The 24,095-nt window shown below is 44.2% G+C and overlaps 1 protein-coding gene across 2 annotated transcripts in view; it reads left to right on the top strand.

The window, feature by feature from the left end:
- Positions 1-7,985: 7,985 nt before the first annotated feature.
- LOC120997815 (cysteinyl leukotriene receptor 2-like) overlaps positions 7,986-24,095 on the top strand; it is a 103,136-nt gene continuing 87,026 nt past the window's right edge. The window contains exons 1-2 of one of the 2 annotated variants that reach the window (XM_040428107.1): positions 7,986-8,042; positions 8,267-8,383. The gene's annotated coding sequence lies outside the window, so the exon portion shown is untranslated. The remainder of the gene's footprint in view (positions 8,043-8,266; positions 8,384-24,095) is intronic. The other variant, XM_040428108.1, reaches the window with a different exon arrangement.

Raw genomic sequence — 24,095 nt, 5'->3', positions numbered from 1 at the left:
ATGTCCAGGTCTTTATTATAGGATATCATAGGTCATTTCAGCGAGGGGTATAAGAGGAGAGAATTACAACTCCCAGCATATCCAGGCAGGTATTATGGGATATTAGAGGATTTTTCGGGGGGGGGGGGGGGATGGGAGGACTACAATCAGTGTTGGACTGGAGTGCCTAGGGCCCACCAGTAACATTTATTATGGGGGTTTACTACACAGATACATGCAAGTATTACTCATTACAGCATTACAGCATGAGGAGACCACAGAGTGGCAAGGTGACATAGTGTGGAAGTTGCAGCAGCATCAGGAGGCCACAGAGTGGCAAGGTGACATATTGTAAAGGTGGCAGCAGCATCAGGAGGCCACAGAGTGGCAAGGTGACATATTGTAAAGGTGGCAGCAGCATCAGGAGGCCACAGAGTGGCAAGGTGACATAGTGTGGAGGTGGGTGGCAATACAGTGCCCGCAGAAGATGGTGGGTGAAAGAAGGAGCACTTGGCATCAGATGTGTGGCATCAGGTGGGTGGCAGCATCAGAATAGTAGCTGAGGCAGGTTGCCAGAAGAAACCGGTCTCTTTTGTGAAAGTGTTGGTGTGGCACCATGGATGATCTAGTCTGATGCATCAGGAATTGTTGGGTGGAAATCCTGGCTGATCCACACCTGATTCATTTTGACAAAGGTCAGTCCCTCCACATTTTGGGTGGACAGGCGAGTACTTCATGGGGTAAATATGGCCCCTGCCGGACTAAACACCCGCTCTGATGCCACACTACTGGACAGGCAGGACAGCTTTTCCAGGGCAAAATCGGCCAGTCGTGGCCACAAATTCAGTTTGGCTGCCCAGTAGTCCCAACTGATCTTCAATGACAGCTGGAAGGGAGCACTCCAAGTATGCCACCACCTGCTGGTTCAGGTTCTGTTCTACGTCTAGCTGCTGGTGAGGAGTTTCTTTACTAGGCAGGTGAAGAAAGCTGCTCATCAGCGACTGTAGACTCAGGCTGCTGCTGATGGAGCTGGTACTGCTCCTGCCACCCCACCCCTCCCTAGCAGCCATGGCAGTGGAACGTGAGCGCAAAGGGCCCCCCGGGTCAGACTTGCGAGAGGAAGGACAATGGCGCAGATAGGAAGCGGCCAACTGAATACTTAGGATGTCTCTATAGTAGTTCAGTTTGTCCTCCCTCTCAGCGTGTGTAAAAAAAAGGCCCCTATTTTGGACCGGTAGCGAGGGTCCAACAAGGTGGAGAGCCAGAAGTCATCACTCTGCCGAATGGTGACACTTCGGCTGTCACTACCCAAGCAAGTAAGCATGCAGCGGGCCATTTGTGCAAGTGACTCGGAGGGACTCCCTGCCTCCATCTCCACTGCACGTTGTGTCTGGGTCCTCTTTCTCATCTTCCTGATCGCCCTGTAGCTCCTCTGGCGGCTCCTGCTCCTTCTCTCCTGTCACCTGTGTAGCAAAACCACCTATTTCACTACACATTGCTTGTGCTTCATTGTCCTCCTCCAGTTCAGCCCCAACAGGGCTCATTTGGCCGTGAGATCTATGCGCCACGTCTCCAGTCCACTGACCAGCCATATTTACCAGCATCTGTTCCAGGACATGAAGCAGTGGAATTACATGGTTCATCCCGTAGTGCGGGCGACTGAAAAATAATGTGGCCTCCTCAAAGGGCCTGAGCATTTGGCAGGTGTCACGCATGAGCTGCCACTGACTGACATCGTTACACAGGGGAGTACTCCTGTCCGTTTGGATCATCAGGAAATCGTTTATGGCCTTTCTCTGTTCGTACAGTCGGTCCAACATATGGAGGGTGGAATTCCAACGGGTGGAGACGTCACATATCAGCCTATGTTAGGGGATGCCGTTCTGCCACTGCAGCTCAACGAGGGTGTGCTTTGTGGTGTATGAGTGGCTGAAGTTCATGCAAAGTTTCCTGGCCATTTTTCGGATGTCATTCAGATGGGTGTAAAACTTCAAGAACCGATTGAAAACCAGATTGAACACGTGTGCCATGCAGGGCGCATGGCTCAGCCTTCCTTGACGCAGCGCTGACACAATGTTCTTCCCGTTGTCGGTCACCATGGTTCCGATTTTCAGTTGTCGCAGAGAAAGCCAGGAATCGATTTCTTGCTGAAGGAAATGGAGCAGTTCCTTCCCTGTGTGATTCCGTTCGCCCAGGCAAACAATGTGCAGAACAGCGTGACATTGCCATGCCCTGCACATGTGGTTTTCTGGAGGGGCACTGTGAATTGTCCCTGCAGTGGAGACTGAGGACACGGTGGAGGATGAAGAGGCAGATATTGTCGCTGGACCAACAGCATGGCAACGTGGAGGCGGAAGCATCGTCACTTGGCCAAGTTGCTGGTGTGGCTGTGCAGGTCAGGAACCACATTGACCAGGTGAGCCGTAAAGGACATGTATTGTCCCTGACAGTAGTAACAGCTGCACACGTCGGCGCTGCCAGGCACTTTGGAAGACACCGACAGGCTCAATGACTGTTCTACATGTGTGTGCAGGGCTGGTACTGCCTTTTTGGCAAAGAAATGACAGCTTGGGACTCTCCACTTCGGCTCGGCACAAGCCATCAGTTATCTGAAATGTGCAAAGTCCACCACTTGGAAAGGGAGGGACTGCAGCACCATCAACTTGGACAGGAGCACGTTCAGCTTCTGCGCAGTTGGATGAGTACACACATACTGTTGTCTCTTGACAATTGCTTCGGTGATCAATTGCTGACGGAATGTGTGACGAGGAGTAGGAGGAGGAGCAGGAACATCAAGACCAGCAGATGATGGAAAGGACAGACAGCTCCCTTTGGCTGAGGTGGTGGAACCTTGACTGCCTTAAACCGGGTGCGTGCCACAGGGTGTTGCAGCGGTTGATGCGGCAGGCTGGACCACCACATCGGAGCCACGGTTCTCCCAGGCCACTTTATGACGATGCTGCATATGTTGACACAGGGTCGTAGTGCCAACATGGTCACCCTGGCAACGCTTCAACTTCTGCCCACAGATTCTACATATGGCCACGTTCACTCCTCCGGCGGCTTCACAAAAAACTGCCACATCGCAGAGTAGGTGATATACCCCCAATACCACGCACTGACTGACTGCTACCACCGCTGCCTCCTTGAACCCCTGAATCGCTACTTCCCGGGCAGGTAGGCTCTCGCGAAGCTGGCGGTCTACCCCAGGCACGTTTGGCTACTGACCTCCCACTGCTGCCAACCTGCTGACTGCCGGCCACCCTAACGACTTGCTGGCTCTACGGTCTCAGGGCAAGGAGCCTGACCGCTCGCAACACCTGCTCCCACGTGACTCTCATCTTCACTACTTTTTCGCCTACCGGAGAAAGAAGAGGATGTCTCCTCCAGAACTTGGCTGGGCAGTAGCTGCTGACTGTCCTCTAGTAGCTCTTCCTTGCTGAAAAGTGGAGCTGAGCCTACAGTATATAATACTTCTCACGGTGAGGGAACTGAAAATGACAGAGGCAGGTTCAGGACAGGTGGGGGCACAGGGCCTGCTCCCGTGCCATGCCAACTAAGAGTCGTGTCAGAGGAACCCACCGACTATTGGCTGGGGTGTCCGATGACCGAGTCAACCATTCAAAAATCGCTGGGTTGCTGGTCAAGACACGACCGCTAGATGACACCGGGAGCTCAGGCCTCTTGCTGCGACCCCTGCTGCCACACCTCCTTACTCTGCTGTGACCTCTGCCTGCACCAGAAACATTTAGGCCTCTGCCACTCCTCTGTGCAGGGCCTGGCACTTCTCTGTCTGACATACTGTTAGATCAAGTAATCAAATATTAGATCAATTATTTTTTATTTCGCCACTAATACACAGCAAACAGGACTTTAGAGTACCGTATTTATCGGCGTATAACACGCACTTTTTCCCCCTGAAAATAGGGGGCAAATCATGTATGCGTGTTATACGCCGATATTCATTGCGCTGTATGAGCCGGGAGAGAGGAGGGGCTGGAGTCCGTAACTAGGGGCGGGGCCCGGTGCAGTCACTGTACTCTTACACCGGGCCCCGCCGCTCACCAAAGTATTTATAAAATGTGAATCCTTATCCTGTTATTAAGCTGCCCTCTCCCATGTTCCCATGTCCCCCCTGTATCCCCATAGCACTTACTTAAGCTTCAATAGCAGGCAGAGCCGACGGCAGCAGTAACGTCACTCACTGACGTTGAGCGTCTGCTCCGCCCCCTTTATGAATGAAGCAGGCGGAGCAGGAGCGCGACGTCAGTGAGTGACGTTACTGCTGCTGTCCGCTCTGCCTGCTATGGAAGCGTGTGAATCGTAAGTGCTGTGGGGATACAGGGGGGACATGGGAACATGGGAGAGGGCAGCTTAATAACAGGATAAGGATTCACGTTTATAAATACTTCGGTGAGCGGCGGGGCCCGGTGTATTGGGGGACACTGTTATGAGGGGGATCTGTGGATGACATATAGCAGTGTCATCCACAGATCCCCCCCATAACAGTTCCATCCACAGATCCCCCCACCCCATAGCAGTACAATTTGAAATGGACACTGTTATGAGGGGGATCTGTGGATGACATATAGCAGTGTCATCCACAGATCCCCCCCATAACAGTTCCATCCACAGATCCCCCCACCCCATAGCAGTACAATTTAAAATTTATTTTTTTTCCCTGAAATTTCCCTTAAAATGAAGGGTGCGTGTTATACGCCAGTGCGTGTTACAATATCACTGCACCGCTGAACAGCAATTAGGCCCTAATTTTTTTCAACTTTTAGACAACACAAAAGGCTTTTCAACAGATAAGTGCAATGCTGAACGGCGAATATATTTTTATTTTGCCACTAATAAATGGCAAAAAGGGTTTGACAACATATAACTGCACCACACAAGGGCAAATATATTTTTCTTTTGCCACTAATACATGGCAAAAAGGGTTTTACAACATATAACTGCACCGCACAAGGGCGAATAAGACGTACTCTTGTAATAAACCCTATTAATGGCTGTATCAAACAGGACTTGCACCCCAATAGCAAGAACGGTTTGCTGGAATTACAGAGCTGTATAATGGCAATTTGGACCCCCAGTCAGTGCACCAAGGTATAATAAGAGTGTTCCTATTACCCAGTCTGTAACCTCAACTACTGAACCATGTTCTACACAAATGCTGTTGAACGATTCCTCCCTATCTTTTCAGTGTACTTATAAATCGTTTTTTCACCACAATCAAGTCTTTCCTATCACTGTCCCTAGCACCTGCAGATGTCTCTCCCTGCACTAAGTACACTGATAAATGTCAGAATCTAAGATGGCTACCGCTATTTATAGGGCTTGCTGGCTGCTTATTGGCTGCATGCATGGCATTATGGGTGATCCCGCCTTCCTAGAGTAACTTTCTCCATGACCTAACATGTGCAGCAGCCATTTTAGGAAAAAATGTGATTTGTTAAGACGAAGAGCGAGGAAATTCGACTTTGGTGCAAATCAAATTTTTCCTGAAATTTGGATAAAATTCCACTTTGTCAGCTTTGATTCGCTCATCTCTACTGCTGATGGTTTGTAAGTGATTTACTGTCCTACTTAACTCAGCCGAAGTTAGTTATTTGCGAATTCGCGCGTGATCTAGTTGAATAACTTAGGTAGTTAATTTTTTAAGTAGAAAACCACTTCAAAACTTGAAACCAAACTCAGCTTCGGTTTCTGTTCTGTCTTCATACATGTTCACACAGTGTGCAGTCTGACATTCAGCATAAACCATTATTGTCTGCCAAATAAGAGGACTGTTCTTTATAGTTTAAATTGTTTATTGGCAAAACAGGAGTATTTGAGTGATTGGAAAACAGGAGTATTTGATTGGTAAAACTACAAGAAGACAAGAACTTATATAAGTAAAAGGCATAGCATGTATCAGCAGAAAGCATAGAACAGCATGTATTATAACATTATATTAACACTGGGAAGGTGTCCAAAATGGCTGCCTATACATAGGATTGCATGTCTAGCATCTAACAGTTACAACCTCTTTCCTGAGTAACACTTATACCTAGCTAAACAGCACTGCATAACACAATGTAGATCTCTCTCACCAGATATGCATGCACAAGGATGGTGGAATTTAAGAAGAAGATATGCAGAAGGACAGCTCTGCTTAAGTCAGTGCACGTTAACCTTTTAAAGTGAAATAAAGAGTTGATGACTTTACATAGAGGAAATATGGGCAAATGTCCACAAACTTCCCCCCATTGCACTTGAAACTCAAATTTACATAAAGGTGCATAAGTTTAGCTACAGGTACAATGGCAATTTTTTTTTACAGTAAGCCACTCCACTAACTCCACCCAATGCATAACTCTACTCACCCAGTCCCACTTACCTAATAAAATCTATCACAGGGTACACGGCGGTACAAATACTTCTTGCAATAAATGAAAGAATGAACTGGTCCTTCCTCATCCAGGGTGTCACTGGTATGTCACCATGATGTCCGCTGAAATTGGAACAAGGTACCTATGGTGACAGAGCAAAAAGAATAATCACATCAGGAAAGGGATGGTGACTGCCCCTGTGAAATCACCAGCAGGGGGCGCTGTGCTGGCCATGTAAGAACTAGCTATCCCAATGGATAACAGGGCAATCTGTTTCCCCTTAGTGCCCCTAACAGTACTAATGACATTGTGCCTCCTTTACAGCAGAAATGCCCATTGTGCCCCGTCACTGCAGTTTTGCCCATATTATGTCCCCTTCAGAGTAGTTATGCCCGCCTTTGTGCCTCTTAACAGTAGTTATGGCCACCCTAGTGCCCTTCGCAGTAGTTATGCCAACCTTTGTGACCCTTCACAGTAGCTAACACACATTGTGCCCCCTTCACAGTACTTATGTCCTCCTCATGGCCCATTCACAGTAGTTATGCCCACCTTTGTACCCCTTTACAGTAGTTATGCCCACCTTTGTGCCACTGCAGAGTAGCTATGCCCACTTTTGTGCCCCTTCACAGTAACTATGCCCACTTTTGTGCCCCTTCACAGTAGTTATGTCCTCTTTGTGCCCCTCTTTGGCCTCTAGTGCACTCTCCAGCTCCATAAAAAACAAACAAACAAACAAACCCCCACACAAACACTTACCTGCTTCCCTGATTCCCTGATGATCAGCACATCTTATGTTCCCAGCCGCAGCAGACACCCTCACACATACAGACATCGAGCTGCTGGCTTTGCAGGAGGCAGATTCCCGGGCTTTCACCGTTTCTCCCATACAGCCAGCAGCAAGATGTGCAGCTGCTGGGGAGTGCCAGTGATCAGCTCCCTTCTTTACTATGTAAATGAACTGCACCCCCTTCCCCTCCCAGCCTCTGTGCACGTGCCCCAGCTGCCACACACAGCAATTGCAAAATCAATCAGACCTATATTCCAGGTTCATGGTCACCTTTTAATAGTGGTGCCTGCTATGGCAATTCGTCCTCTACTGGAGAAACTGACCTTATAGAGAACTTTGGAGTTCCTTTGGGATGCAATACAATAGAGGTTGTATGTCAAACAACATCCAGCCTCAGGGCTTAGCTATGTAGCTTTTTTGGATAGAGAACCTCTTATTACATAGTTTTCATTGTTGGTCCTGAATAGGAGACCTAGGTAGGTATATTTTCCATACCTGAGATCTTCTCCAAGCCCTTTCAGGCTAAACTATTATGGCCTCTGCAGTAAACAGACATAAGGTTGTTGTTCTTCAAGGTTTATTTCTTCATTGCTTCAACATCAGCGGAAATGGTCAGCAAGGTAAATATCTGTAATGCTGAGAGAAAAATTGTGAATTCACTCTTTCATGTAGTCTACAGTAATTTACAGAGTAGCAAAGGATTATTCCCCATAAATAATCTTTTTATTGCTGATATCATTTGCTTCTTAAAAAAACAACAATACACAATGAGCTGGGGGAGGTTGAGCCATTTAAAGGGTATTATAAAAAAAAAAAAAAAAAAAAAAAAACACTTGTTCTAAGTCATAACGAGTGGAGGAGTTAACCCTGCTGTTTGGTCTACAGGAAATAAGAATTGAGTAAGTAAAATCACACTACATGAGAAAAAAAAAAACTGAGAAGACTTCCCCATTTGTCTCTGTTTTCTCAGTCTCTTGAGGCTTACCAACATGTCCAGAGACCCTTTTTCTCTTATGAAATTATTTCCTTTTATAGCCTTCATATAATAATTCTAAAATTTTAGTGAGAACATTTCAGGATTAGATATTTTTCTCTTGTATTAACTTGTTTTCCTTTAAATTAGTTTATGGTTACAGACACTCAAATCAATACCATTTCATAGGTTTCCTTTACAACAACTTTACATGTCTGGATGGTAAGAAGCAGTTGGATATTTTCCACAAGAGGACACATAAATCAAGTAAGTCACTTTTTTTATTTTTTTGTTAAAGAACAATATACTCTACTCGATAATTTAAAGGGGTATTCCAGCTATATAACTCCTATTTAAAGGATATTCTCTGTGAAATATGTCTAGAGAGGTTTTTCCAGGTTGCGACATTTGAGTGATTTTTTTAATTTCTTAACTGTGGCCTACACTTCTACACTTCATCAACATTACTAACTGGCCCACCATTTTAAAAAGAGGAGTGAGTGGTTTAAAATAAAAATAAAAAGTCACACATTTTTGAACAATTAACTCCAAAAAGTAATAAAAGCCCACGATTTGAAGTTCCACCCCCCCCTCCCCCCAATATTTCTATAAAATGTGTTTACTTGGTATCTGACACAGTCATTTGTAACAGTGATGAATTACAGTGGAGATATTTCATCTTTTTGATACTGGTCAATAGACTGTCCATGTTTTATGAGCACATCTGCATTACAGCTCCATACAAACTCTAAGTTGTACAGACCTGTTATTAAAACATTTCCAGCTCTATTATAGAGCTATTCTCCCCGAGGCATGTGCCAGATTTAAAAACTGCACAAATCCAAAATGAATATGACTTCCAGAGTTTCAGAAGCAGCATAGCTTGTTCTGTTATGCTGTTTGGATAGCTCTTGATCACTACATTAGGAGTTACAGAAATAGCAGAGATGTGGGCTACTTGGCTGTTTCTCTAAGCCTGTCCACCTACTGTAGGTTTGGCAACAAGCACAACCCCTTTAAATCTGCTTTGGGTAATTATACTGCAAAATTTATTTCTGCAGGTATCAAGTATAAATGACTAAAATTAAACCCCACATGACTAACAACAACTGTTGAAAACACAATTAAAGGCAAAAAATTGCATTTTACAATGCAATTCTGAGAGGTCATCTGTAGCCTTTGAATTTTACAAAAGACAGAATAAAATCAGTAAAAAATGAATTATAGGAAATAATCTGAAAAAATACTAATTACACGGCAGGCGGCCAAGAGAGCAAAACAAATCCCAAAAAAATCTTTAAGTACAGTATATAAATGCCAAAAAACAAGGTCAGAGCAGGTAGATCTAAATATTGATAATGGGGAGACAATCATTGAGGATCGGGAAAAGGCAGAGCTGCAAAATAGTTTATTTTTCTCTGTATATGCAAAAGAAGATAGATTAGCTAATATTGGTGGTGCCAGTGCTGTCAGTACATCCAGTAATATACTAAATTGGATAACTGTTGATATGGTCCAAGCTAAGTTAAATAAAGTAAATGTGAACAAGGTTCCAGATGGATTACATGGAAAAGTCCTTAAATAACTCAGTTCAGTTATTGCTGTGCCCATGTTCATGATTTTTAGAGATTCTCTAGGGACTGGTACAGTGTCAAGTGACTGGTGGAAGGCAAATGTGGTGCCTGTATTCAAAAAGGGCTCTAGGTTGTTCCCAGGTAGTTACAGACCAGTTAGTGGGAAAAATGTTTGAAGTATGTGACTGTTAATAATTTCATAAGTTATAACAGCACAGATTTACCAAGGACAGAAGATGTCTAACTAACCTGATTTGTTTTTATGAGGGGGTGAGTAGAAGTCTGGACAGAGGAATGGCTGTGGAAATAGTGTTCTTGGACTATAGTGTTCTTCATACAGTCCCTCATAGACATTTAATAGGTAAAATGAGGTCTATAGAGATGAGCAAATTTTTTTCTGTCCTGAATAAACAAATCAAAAAGTGTTCCTTTTCAAATATTCCTATGCAATATATTATGTCATATCATGTGTTTGGTACTTTACCAAACGTGTTTCGGAGGCAATTGCTATAAGCCACTGAGGAAGGAGCAGCAATTGGCTCCGAAACGCGTTTGGTAAAGGAACTAGATGGTTATAGAAGCCAAGATTATTGGAAACATCCACAACCCAATATTGGACTATCACCGCTCAAATTAACTTTATGCCGCATTTCGTATATCCCGGAATCCAAATTCAACAATAACTTCACTTTCCCTGAGTGATCTTCTGCCCTGAAACGAAGGACGAATCACAACTACCTCTGGGAGTGACGTATTGCCCTGCCCTGTCACGTGGGACGGCACGTGGAGGCGCGACTGACCACGTGGGACGCTTTCTGAGGTTCCGTTCTGTGCTTCCGCACCCCAAAAAGATAGAACATGCTCTATCTTTTTGCGGAACGGAAGGATTGCGGACCCATTCAAGTGAATGGGTCTGCGATCCCCATGCGGCTGCCCCACGGACAGTGCCCATGCATTGTGGACCACAATTTGTGGTCCACAGCACAGGCACGGGCTTCACACAGTCGTGTGAACAAGCCCTAAAGGTTTAATATGTTCGCATTCCCATAGTGTGTGCAACAGTGTACCCACTTTCCCGCAGTGTCTCCAACATATGTTTGGACAATTCAGGGACATTATATGTAGTTTGTTGGAGTATAATACCATCTCAAGTAGGCTTTCACTAATGCCTCTCTGTGGGTGACACTGCAAAATAAAGTATATACAGTACAGACCAAAAGTTTGGACACACCTTCTCATTCAAAGAGTCCTTCTCATTCAAAGAGTTTTCTTTATTTTCATGACTATGAATGCATCAAAACTATGAATTAACACATGTGGAATTATATACATAACAAACAAGTGTGAAACAACTGAAAATATGTCATATTCTAGGTTCTTCAAAGTAGCCACCTTTTGCTTTGATTACTGCTTTGCACACTTTTGGCATTCTCTTGATGAGCTTCAAGAGGTAGTCCCCTGAAATGGTCTTCCAACAGTCTTGAAGGAGTTCCCAGAGATGCTTAGCACTTGTTGGCCCTTTTGCCTTCACTCTGCGGTCCAGCTCACCCCAAACCATCTCGATTGGGTTCAGGTCCGGTGACTGTGGAGGCCAGGTCATCTGGCGCAGCACCCCATCACTCTCCTTCATGGTCAAATAGCCCTTACTTTCAAAGTTTTCCCAATTTTTCGGCGGACTGACCTTAATTTCTTAAAGTAATGATGGCCACTCGTTTTTCTTTACTTAGCTGCTTTTTTCTTGCCATAATACAAATTCTAAAAGTCTATTCAGTAGGACTATCAGCTGTGTATCCACCTGACTTCTCCTCAACGCAACTGATGGTCCCAACCCCATTTATAAGGCAAGAAATCCCACTTATTAAATCTGACAGGGCACACCTGTGAAGTGAAAACCATTTCAGGGGACTACCTCTTGAAGCTCATCAAGAGAATGCCAAGAGTGTGCAAAGCAGTAATCAAAGCAAAAGGTGGCTACTTTGAAGAACCTAGAATATGACATATTTTCAGTTGTTTCACACTTGTTTGTTATATATATAATTCCACATGTGTTAATTCATAGTTTTGATGCCTTTAGTGTGAATCTACAATTTTCATAGTGATGAAAATAAAGAAAACTCTTTGAATGAGAAGGTGTGTCCAAACTTTTGGTCTGTACTGTATATATATATGAAAAAACATTTTGCCATTCAGTTAATGTAATATCTATTTGTAACTATTCACTCCTTGTCATTTTTGAGTCCCATTATCCACTTTGCTTTGATGATAACATATTGAAACATGCAGTATACAGTATATTGCACCTGAATAGCGTGTTCAAAACATTTTACAGTAATTTGCATTAGCAAGCAAGTTGCATAATTTTTCTGAGATTATATAATCTCAGTTCAAGACAAGCCTATACAATTCATTTCTCTACCAAAATCATTTATATAAACAGTCAGGGTCAAATTAAAGGAGTTATTCCACAAAGATTGTTCATCATCTGTCCACAGGATAGATATACTGTAAACAAGGGCGGGTGTCTAAATGGGTGCTGCCAATGTGTGAATCAGGAGCATAAAGTTATTGTATGCAATTTTATTACCATAAATCCTCCACAGAATAGGTGATAAATCATGGTTGGAGCCCAGCGATCTCAATAACAAGAGGTCCCAAAGTCCTCTTTCTGAATGGAACCGTAGTGCATATGTTGGTCCACCGCTCCATACACTTCTGTGGGGTTAATGGAGCACTGTCTACAACATTTTTATAGAAATGTATAGAGCAATGGCAAGCACACTGCCACTGCATTCAGAGAAGGGACTTGGGGACCCTTTGTTTTTAGGATTGTGGTTGAGACAATCACAATCTGTTATCACTTATAATGTAAATAGGGGATAAAATATTTCATGGGATAATCCCTTTAAGGATCTACTTCCTGCTATTAACTTTACAACATTCACACTGACGGGGGTTTACCATTTTATGTACATAAAGTTTAATCACTGTACAGTATAATGAGAAGTTATTAAACTTTGGTGGAAGTATTAAAGTTATTGAAAAATAGAATTGGGGAAGCAGGTTGTCTCAGCAACTTTAAAATTTGAGAATTTTCCTAACCTCTCACTACTTCTGTTTTAAATCTTCACCACTTCAAGATTTCTGTATACTGTCAGTGACACTTGGAAAGAGGCAAGAAAAGTTTATAGTAGAGCAGCACTATGTTACAATATTTGGTGTATTCTTTCAGTAGGAGAGGCGTCCATCAAGGAGCATGTGGGTGCAAATGATGTCGGACCCCAGCTTATGGTCCTTGAGATAAATCCAAATAGAAGATCACAGCACTCCTTCCATTAAAGCAATGTGATGTATTTATTTAACCAAAAGGCATCATTACAGCATGCAACGTTTGGACTCAAATTGAGTCTTTCTCAAGCTTGAAGCAAGGAGTGCTGTGATCTTTTAGTTGGGCTTGCAAAGAGGCAGACACAGAAAGCAGAGGGGTCCTGTGCAAAAAAAAACATGAATGGGTGCCCCTTTAATCTCCATTAACTGATAATAGACCACCTCATTATGTCTCTCTAACAATCCATTAGTTACTATGAGTCATGACTCTCATTAATTAAGTCCCTTACATGCAATTTAATGAACAGATGTTTATGGTTGGCATTGGGCCACTATTTCTCCCGGGAGAGCTCTCAGCTGCACAGGTTACACATGGTGCATATGTCCTCCCGTGCACTTGGATACTTTCAAGATAGAGTTCCGGCTTCTGAATGTGAGAAACAATTTGCTTTATAGCAAGCCGAGATTTTAAAGATGGTAAAAATTGGAACCAAAAACTATGCTCCAAAAATTTTCATTATACAATAATCAAAGTAAGCCATGCTCATGAGATAGCTGTCAGCAGAATACTCCTTCAGCCAACAGCTATCTTTCCTCATCCCCCAATACACAGTGGCTTTAATGAGCTGCATGTGTCCTTAATGGGGAGAGGGAAGAAAGACACTGCCTGACACCTCTGGTGTGTGGCTTATCTCCCCGTGAACAAAGGGTTTGGGTATGTTGAAATCAAACATACTTGACCCTTTTCTCCCTTGACATATGTGTTGGGGGAGCATTGGGAGCCCCATGCACATTAGAGGGTAAGCCTTTTCCATCTACGTTGTTTAGTTCAGCCAACATACCCAACATATATCTAATATGTTTGGCCAGCTTTAGCTTTATGATATACAGTACGTGTAAAAAACTGGTCCTTATAGATGACAGTTTTCATTTGAGCAATGATCGACATTCAGACAGGGAAAGCATTTTACTTTGTAGCTGGTGTAGCAAGCCAACATGGTAAATACTGTGAGCAGAATGGGAGTAGTGGTCATTGTATTCACAGTTCACAGTGGTAATCTCCCCTCTGGCGCTCCCTGGGTCAATGCAGTGACTGTAGGGCGCACCCTTTCTTCCCTTGGATCACACCCTGGACCTTTAGGGTCCCCTGTCTGGTGTTAGTTGGGGTGTCCTTGATGGTAGATAGTTGGCAGGGAGCAAGGCAGGAATACAGAAGCAGTGACCAGCTGACAGTGGAGTCAATGACCAGCCCCAATTTAATGAAAACAAAAAATAGTCTCTTTAATGTGGATGCTGAGATTTGCAATAGGGATAGCAGCAACATGCACAATTCTGAGGTATAATACAGAACTTACATTTCCCAATGGCTGTATATAGGCAGTGGTAGCAATGATGATAGAGACATTCCTTGAGTCTCTCCAAACACTATCTTCCAAAATTGACTACAGGCATGCAAGGTGCTAGAGGCTACAAACCATCAGTATGCAGCAAAGTCCAGAGTTATCTTCACTCTCACTGCACTAGCATTCACTCTGGTCCTAGACATTATGTGGGTATCTTTCCCTCAGGGGCTCTCCTGGCAAAGTTGCTTTGGTTTGGCAGCTTCCACACTCCACAGGAATGTTTTTTCCTGGATAAAAATACTCTTTCCTTGCTATCAGCTTCTACCCAATTTAAAGGCATCTGCCTTCAACAACAGGCAGAGCCAGAATCTCTAGCTGATGCAATCAAGCTGCTCTAGCTCCTCCCTTAAATGGAGGAAGATCCAGACTTTCCTCTGCTGGGTAGGGCACAATGACTCAATGACACCTATAGACAGCTCTTGGGATTACATAACACAAGGTATGAACTCATTTAGCAATTGTTAACCCTCTGCAGTCACCCTCTGTGGCACTGCACTGGGGGTAGTGAAAATTGAGAGGGCAAGAGAGTGAGAGAATGAGAGAGTAAGAGAGGGAATTAGAGCGCTCATGAAAGAGCAAGAGATACAGCAAAAGAGAAAGAATGACTAGTGGTTACATTTCGGACACTGAATAGATGATTTAGGATTATCAGATAAGTAATTCTAACTTCAGGGAACGTATCAGTAAGAGATATCATATGATAACATTTCTGTCTACACATTAATATCGAATATATCACATACAGTACGCAAGTATACATTTTTATGCCCCAATGCCTTGTCTATATTCCTCTTGCTTGTGTTATAAAAGGCTTAGGGCATTGGAGGTATAAAAATGAGAAGTTATAATTTTGCAAAGCTCGCCTGCTAGCATAAACTGCTGACTAATACAAAGGAAATCCTCACGAGAAGCAGCAGGAGTTCCAACTTTTAGTTTTGTTTTTTAGGGAGGGTAACACTTTTCTTGCTCTCTGTCTCATATATTTCTTATCTATACACATCTGGTTTAACACTACAACTACAACAATTTCTACCTGAGGGAAGGGAGGAACACACAGGATACACCTTGTAGGATCTTTCCAAATTCACATACCCATAAAAAAATTTACAAGGAGCGATACTATGGCACATCTTCTGCTGAAGAGGGGAGTGGTTGGCAGAAGCATCTGTACACAGTGCATGGGAACTGTGTCTGTTCTTCATAGATTGTACACATATTTTTTTTATAAAATGCATCACAAAAACACAAATGTTCTACAAAAGTGGTTTTTATAAAAAAAAATAAAGTTTCAAGTAAACAAAGAAAAAAATGCCCCTTTTCCCAAATTTCACATATCACATGATCCACCCTATCCGATAAACACCGTAAAAAATAAAAATAAAATAAAAAAATAAAAAAAAGCAATTTTTGTCACCTTACATCACAAAAACTGCAAAACCAAGCGATCAAAAAGGCTTATACCCCCCAAAATGGTACCAATAAAACTGTCACCTAATCCCGCAAAAATTAGCCCCTACATAAGACAATCGCCCAAAAAATAAAAAAAATATATAGCTTTCAGAATATGGAGACACTAAAACATAATTTTTTTTCAAAAATGCTATTATTGTATTAAAGTGAAATAAATAAAAATAAAGTAGACATATTAGGTATCGCCGTGACCGTAACAACCTGTTCTATAAAGTTATCACATGACCTAAACCGTCAGGTGAACACTGTAAAAAAAACAAAAACACTGTACCGAAAACATCACATAAATTGCAACACCAAGCGATCAAAAAGATGTATGCCCCCCATAATAGTACCAATAAAACCATCACCTCATCCCGCAAAAAAATTAGACCATACCTAAGACAATCGCTCAAAAAATAAAAAAAACTTTAGCTCTCAGTGTTATTGTATTAAAGTGAAATAAATAAAAAAAGTAGACATATTAGGTATTGCTGCATCTGTAATAACCTGTTCTATAAAAATATTACATGACCTTACCCCTCAGGTGAACAACGTAAAAAAAAAAAAAAAAACAGTGCCAAAAAAGCTATTTTTTGTCACCTAACATCACATAAAGTGCAACACCAAGTGATCAAGAAGGCGTATGCCCCGCAAAATAGTACCACTCAAAGCATCACCTCATCCAGCAAAAAATGAGATGCTACCTAAGACAATCGGTTAACAAATAAAAAAGCTATGGCTTTTAGACTATGAAGACAATTAAACATAATTGCTTTGGTTTAAAAAACATGCTATTATTGTATAAAATAGAAATAAATAAGAAAAAGTATACATATTAGGTATTGCCGTGTGCGTAACGACCTGCTGTATAAAAATATCACATGACCTAACCCCTCAGGTGAACACTGTAAAAATAAATAAATAAAAACTGTGCCAAAACAACCAATTCTTTGGTCGCCTTGCCCCATAAAGTGTAATATTGAATAATCAAAAAAATCATATGTACCCAAAAATGGTACAAATAAAAATGTCAACTCTTCCTGCAAAAAACGAGCCCCTGCCCAAGACGATCGGTGGAAAAATAAAAAAAATATGGCATTCAGAAAATGGAGACACAAAAATGTAAAACTGAAACAAACACACATATATTATTGCGTCCGTAACAACCTGCTCTATCAAAATTGCACATGATCTAATCTGCCAGATAAACATTGTAAAAAAAAAAAAAAAAAAAATGGTGGCGAAACAGCCATTTTTGGATTACCTAATATAGAGAGACTAAAATTATATGTACCCCAAAATAGTACCCATAAAACTGTCACCTTATCCCGTAGTTTCCAAAATTGAGTCATATTTTGGGAGTTTCCACTGTAAAGGGGCATCAAGGGCGCTTCAAAAGGGACATGGTGTCTAAAATCCAGTCCAGCAAAATCTGTCTTCGAAACCATACATCGCTTCTTTTCTTCTGCTCCCTGCTGTGTGCCCTTACATCAGTTTACGACCACATATAGGGTGTTCCTGTAAACCACAGAATCAGGGTAATAAATATTGAGTTTTGTTTGGCTGTTAACCCTTGATGTGTTAAAGAAAAAAATTGATTAAAATGGAAAATCTGCCAAAAAAGTGAAATTTTTAAATTTAGTTTCCATTTTCCTTTAATTCTTGTGGAACACCTAAAGGGTTAACAAAGTTTGTAAAATCAGTTTTGAGTAAATTGAGGGGTGTAGTTTCTACAATAAGGTCATTTATGGGGGGTTTGTACTATGTAAGTCCCACAAAGTGACTTCAGGACTGAACTGGTCCTTAAAAAGTGGGTTTTAGAAATTTTCTTAAAAATTTTAAGAATTGCTTCTAAAATTCTAAGGCTTCTAACGTCCTAAAAAAATAAAATGACATTTATAAAATGATGCCAACATAAAGTAGACATATGGGGAATGTAAAGTAATAAATATTTTATGAGATATTACTTTCTGTTTTAAAAGCAGAGAAATAGAAATTTTGAAAATTTTTTATTTTTTTTTGTAAATTTGGCATTTTTTCATAAATTAAGGGGAAATATATTGACTCAAATGTATGAAAACAATCTCAGAATGGTCTGGATAAGTAAAAGCGTTCCAAAGTTATTTCCACATCCACATGTCAGATTTGCAAAAAATGGCCTGGTCAGAAGGGTGAAAACTGGCCTGGGGTAGAGGGGATAAATCCCTTCTGTTAGCTGTAGATTTACTGTGTGTCAGTATTGCAGGTCACTGTTACCATCAGGTCTAATTTATCGCCATGAACTTAACCATGCAGTGCCCCAAGATTCAAGTAGTGGTCCCATAACGGAGCAGGGAGGGGGGCAGCTGCAGTGCCAGTAAAAGTGACAATAGCATACCTTCTAACCGTCCCAGATAGGGTGGGACAGTCCCGGACTGTCCAGCGGTCCCTAAAAGACTAAGGTATGTCCCGCTCTTAGCTGTCTCTGCATCCAGCTGTCCGCTCCCCACTTCACCATTCACCTCAGCTGCCCCTCCCCTATTTTCCACTAACCTCTCCATCATGAGGGAGGGGTCTGTGGACCTCTGAGGAGGACTTGTTCTTTCAGCGTGCTCCTCTGTCTGCAGTCGCCGAAAGACCTGTGATGACGTCAGTAGGCAGAACTCATCTGTCTAATGACTGTTAAAACTAGTATTTTAGGGGTTAAAATAAAATAAAAAATACATCAACCACTTGAGTTGCAAACACAGTGACACTCACTCGAGGTAGTAGGACCTGTGCTCCCTGCATAATAACATTACACGATTATGCTGGGAGCATCAGGTCCTGCTGCCTTCGGGGAGAAGGGAGTGTCCCTGCACATGCAAGTGGTTGAAGTGAGTATTGTTTTGTTTTTTTGTCAGCAGTCAAAACATTATGAATGCTGGCAGCCACTATAGGGAACATCTTTTATGCTGGGAGCTTCTATGGGGGAAATTATGTGTACTGTAGGGGTTGGGATAGTCCATTAAAATTTATCTGGTTGCAAAATGCAGTTGAAAACAGCCATACGGCCAGAAAATGGATGCACAAATTGTTAAAAAATGGCCATAATAAAAGGACAGTGTGTCTGTTTATAAAGCCCTTTTTTTGTTACATTTGTTTGCATATAGCCTTACAAGGGACTGTATATTGAAGGCGGGTGGGGGAGACAGTGATGTTATTTACATGGGACTTTATGCTGGAGGAGGCTGAAGGGTGGCAAGTAGGGATGAGCGAACCCGAACTGTATAGTTCGGGTTCATACCGAATTTTGGGGTGTCCGTGACACGGACCCGAACCCGAACATTTTCGTAAAAGTCCGGGTTCGGTGTTCGGCGCTTTCTTGGCGCTTTTTGAAAGGCTGCAAAGCAGCCAATCAACAAGCGTCATACTACTTGCCCCAAGAGGCCATCACAGCCATGCCTACTATTGGCATGGCTGTGATTGGCCAGTGCAGCATGTGACCCAGCCTCTATTTAAGCTGGAGTCACGTAGCGCCGCACGTCACTCTGCTCTGAACAGTGTAGGGATAGGATGAAGCTGCTGCTGTTAGGGCGAGATTAGGCAGTGATTTATTTACTGAAGTGATCGATATACAGCTGTGTATCATACAACCTCTGCTATTCAATTGCTCACTGTTTTAAGGCTGCCCAGAGCGTTTTTCAGTCACTTTTTTCTGGGGTGATCGGCGGCCATTTTGTGTCTTGTGGTGCGCCAGCACAAGCTGCCACCAAGTCCATTTTTAACCATCAATAGTGTGTTTTGTTTTTTTTGCTATATCCTACATCAGGGGCTTGACTGTGCTCGCTATTTTATTGAGGGGTAAAATACAATTGCCAAAATAGCAGTACCCTAAATCTGGTGTTTCAGCTGTGGCTAGCCAATTGTAATACTGTCTGCTGTCTGCCGAAGCACAGTTTTTGTTCTGGGTTGAATACAATTCCCAACTTAGCAATTCCCTAAATAATTGTTTTCTGCTGTATCAGGCCAAGTTTAAATCTATCCAAAAAAGGGTATATTAGATTGAAGGTGCTGATAAGGTCATCCTCAATAACTTCACACGCTACCGTGCATTTCCAAGTCTAATTCTGTCCGTAAAAGGGATACCTGTCATCCAGGGCCTAAATACTAGGCCTACAATTTATATTCAGCTAAATCTGTCGTTACTGCTGTGCCTGTCTTAGTGTAATACGGTACCTAAATAGATAGCCAGATAGTGTTAGGTGCCTGTAAAAAAAGGCCTGAATTTGAATTTAATACATTGGGCCAAATAATTTTTTTTCTTATTGTGGTGAACGGTAACAATGAGGAAAACATCTAGTAAGGGACGCGGACGCGGACATGGTCGTGGTGGTTTTAGTGGACCCTCTGGTGCTGGGAGAGGACGTGGCTGTTCTGCCACAGCCACGCGTCCTAGTGAACCAACTACCTCAGGTCCCAGTAGCCACCAGAATTTTCAGCGATATTTGGTGGGGCCCAATGCCGTTCTAAGGATGGTAAGGCCTGAGCAGGTACAGGCATTAGTCAATTGGGTGGCCGACAGTGGATCCAGCACGTTCACATTATCTCCCACCCAGTCTTCTGCAGAAAGCGCACAGATGGTGCATGAAAACCAAGCCCATCAGTCTGTCACATCACCCCCATGCATATCAGGGAAACTGTCTGAGCCTCAAGTTATGCAGCAGTCTCTTATGCTGTTTGAAGACTCTGCTGCCAGGGTTTCCCAAGGGCATCCACCTAGCCCTTCCCCAGCGGTGGAAGACATAGAATACACTGACGCACAACCACTTATGTTTCCTGATGATGAGGACATGGGAATACCACCTCAGCACGTCTCTGATGATGATGAAACACAGGTGCAAACTGCTGCGTCTTTCTGCAGTGTGAAGACTGAACAGGAGGTCAGGGAGGAAGACTGGGTGGAAGACGATGCAGGGGACGATGAGGTCCTAGACCCCACATGGAATGAAGGTCGTGCCACTGACTTTCAGAATTCGGAGGAAATGGCAGTGGTGAGACCGAGCCAACAGCTTAGCAAAAGAGGGAGCAGTGGGCAAAAGCAGAACACCCGCCGCCAAGAGAGTCCGTCTGCTACTGGCCAACGCCATCTGGGACCGAGCACCCTAAAGGCAGCTTCAAGGAGTTCCCTGGCGTGGCAGTTCTTCAAACAATGTGCTGACGACAAGACCCGAGTGGTTTGCACGCTTTGCCATCAGAGCCTGAAGCGAGGCATTAACGTTCTGAACCTTAGCACAACCTGCATGACCAGGCAGCTGCATGCAATGCATGAACTGCAGTGGAGTAAACACCTTAAAAACAAGGAACTCACTCAGGCTCCCCCTGCTACCTCTTCTGCTGCTGCTGCTGCCTCGGCCTCTTCCTCCGCCTCTGGAGGAACGTTGGCACCTGCCGCCCAGCAAACAGAGGATGTACCACCAACACCACAACCTCCGTCACCAAGCATCTCAACCATGTCACACGGCAGCGTTCAGCTCTCCATCTCACAAACATTTGAGAGAAAGCGTAAATTCCCACCTAGCCACCCTTGATCCCTGGCCCTGAATGCCAGCATTTCTAAACTACTGGCCTATGAAATGCTGTCATTCAGGCTGGTGGACACAGACAGCTTCAAACAGCTCATGTCGCTTGCTGTCCCACAGTATGTTGTTCCCAGCCGCCACTACTTCTCCAAGAGAGCCGTGCCTACCCTGCACAACCAAGTATCCGATAAAATCAAGTGTGCACTGCGCAATGTCATCTGTGGCAAGGTCCACCTAACCACAGATACGTGGACCAGTAAGCACGGCCAGGGACGCTATATCTCCCTAACTGCACACTGGGTAAATGTAGTGGCGGCTGGGCCCCAGGCGAAGAGCTGTTTGGCGCACGTCCTTCCGCCGCCAAGGTTCGCAGGGCAACATTCTTTGCCTCCTGTTGACTCCCCCTCCTACTCGGCTTCCTCCTCCTCTTCTTCCACCTGCTCATCCAGTCAGCCACACACCTTCACCACCAACTTCAGCACAGCCCGGGGTAAACGTCAGCAGGCCATTCTGAAACTCATATGTTTGGGGGACAGGCCAAAGTTGTGGCAGGGTATAGAACAACAGACCAACGAGTGGTTGCTGCCGGTGAGCCTCAAGCCCGACCTGGTGGTGTGCGATAATGGGTGAAATCTCGTTGCAGCTCTGGGACTATTTGGTGGTGCAGAAGTTCATTCACAACTACCCCGACATGTCAGAGCTGCTGCATAAAGTGCGGGCCGTCTGTGCGCGCTTCCGGCGTTCACATCCTGCCGCTGCTCGCCTGTCTGCGCTACAGCGTAACTTCGGCCTTCCCGCTCACCGCCTCATATGCGACGTGCCCACCAGGTGGAACTCCACCTTGCACATGCTGGACAGACTGTGCGAGCAGCAGCAGGCCATAGTGGAGTTTCAGCTGCAGCACGCACGGGTCAGTCGCATTGCGGAACAGCACCACTTCACCACCAATGACTGGGCCTCCATGCGAGACCTGTGTGCCCTGTTGCGCTGTTTCGAGTACTCCACCAACATGGCCAATGGCGATGACGCTGTTATCAGCGTTACAATACCACTTCTATGTCTCCTTGAGAAAACACTTAGGGCGATGATGGAAGAGGAGGTGGCCCAGGAGGAGGAGGAGGAGGAAGAGGGGTCATTTTTAGCACTTTCAGGCCAGTCTCTTAGAAGTGACTCAGAGGGAGGTTTTTTGCAACAGCGGAGGCCAGGTACAAATGTGGCCAGACAGGGCCCACTACTGGAGGACGAGGAGGACGAGGATGAGGAGGAGGTGGAGGAGGATGAGGATGAAGCATGTTCACAGCGGGGTGGCACCCAACGCAGCTAGGCCCATCACTGGTGCGTGGCTGGGGGGAAACGCAGGACGATGACGATACGCCTCCCACAGAGGACAGCTTGTCCTTACCTCTGGGCAGCCTGGCACACATGAGCGACTACATGCTGCAGTGCCTGCGCAATGACAGCAGAGTTGCCCACATTTTAACGTGTGCTGACTACTGGGTTGCCACCCTGCTGGATCCCCGGTACAAAGACAATGTGCCCACCTTACTTCCTGCACTGGAGCGTGATAGGAAGATGCGCGAGTACAAGCGCACGTTGGTAGACGCGCTACTGAGAGCATTCCCAAATGTCACAGGGGAACAAGTGGAAGCCCAAGGCGAAGGCAGAGGAGGAGCAAGAGGTCGCCAACGCAGCTGTGTCACGGCCAGCTCCTCTGAGGGCAGGGTTAGCATGGCAGAGATGTGGAAAAGTTTTGTCACCAATCCACAGCTAACTGCACCACCACCTGATACGGAACGTGTTAGCAGGAGGCAACATTTCACTAACATGGTGGAACAGTACGTGTGCACACCCCTCCACGTACTGACTGATGGTTCGGCCCCATTCAACTTCTGGGTCTCCAAATTGTCCACGTGGCCAGAGCTAGCCTTTTATGCCTTGGAGGTGCTGGCCTGCCCGGCGGCCAGCGTTTTGTCTGAACGTGTATTTAGCACGGCAGGGGGTGTCATTACAGACAAACGCAGCCGCCTGTCTACAGCCAATGTGGACAAGCTGACGTTCATAAAAATGAACCAAGCATGGATCCCACAGGACCTGTCCATCCCTTGTGCAGATTAGACATTTATAACTACCTCCCCTTAACCATATATTATTGTACTCCATGGCACTTCCTCATTCAATCCTTTTTTTATTTTCATTTTACCATTATATCGCGGGGCAACCCAAAGTTGAATGAACCTCTCCTCTCTCTGGGTGCCGGGGCCTAAAAATATCTGACAGTGGCCTGTTCCAGTGTTGGGTGACATGAAGCCTGATTCTCTGCTATGACATGAAGCTTGAATCTCTGATATGAGACCTCTCTCCTCTGCCTGGGTGCCGGGGCCTAAAAATATCTGACAGTGGCCTGTTCCAGTGTTGGATGACATGAAGCATGATTCTCTGCTATGACATGAAGCCTGATTCTCTGCTATGGGACCTCTCTCCTCTGTCTGGGTGCCGGGGCCTAAATATCTTACAATGGCCTGTTCCAGTGTTGGGTGACGTGAAGCCTGATTCTCTGCTATGACATGAAGCCTGATTCTCTGCCATGAGACCTCTCTCCAATTGATATTGGTTAATTTTAAATTATTTTATTTTAATTTTAATTCATTTCCCTATCCACATTTGTTTGCAGGGGATTTACCTACAT

The sequence above is a fragment of the Bufo bufo genome, chromosome 4, assembly GCF_905171765.1.
Source record: "Bufo bufo chromosome 4, aBufBuf1.1, whole genome shotgun sequence".
In the NCBI taxonomy this organism is placed as follows: Eukaryota; Metazoa; Chordata; class Amphibia; order Anura; family Bufonidae; genus Bufo; species Bufo bufo.
Note: the sequence above shows the minus strand (reverse complement) of the source record. Positions and strands in the feature narration are given on the sequence as shown.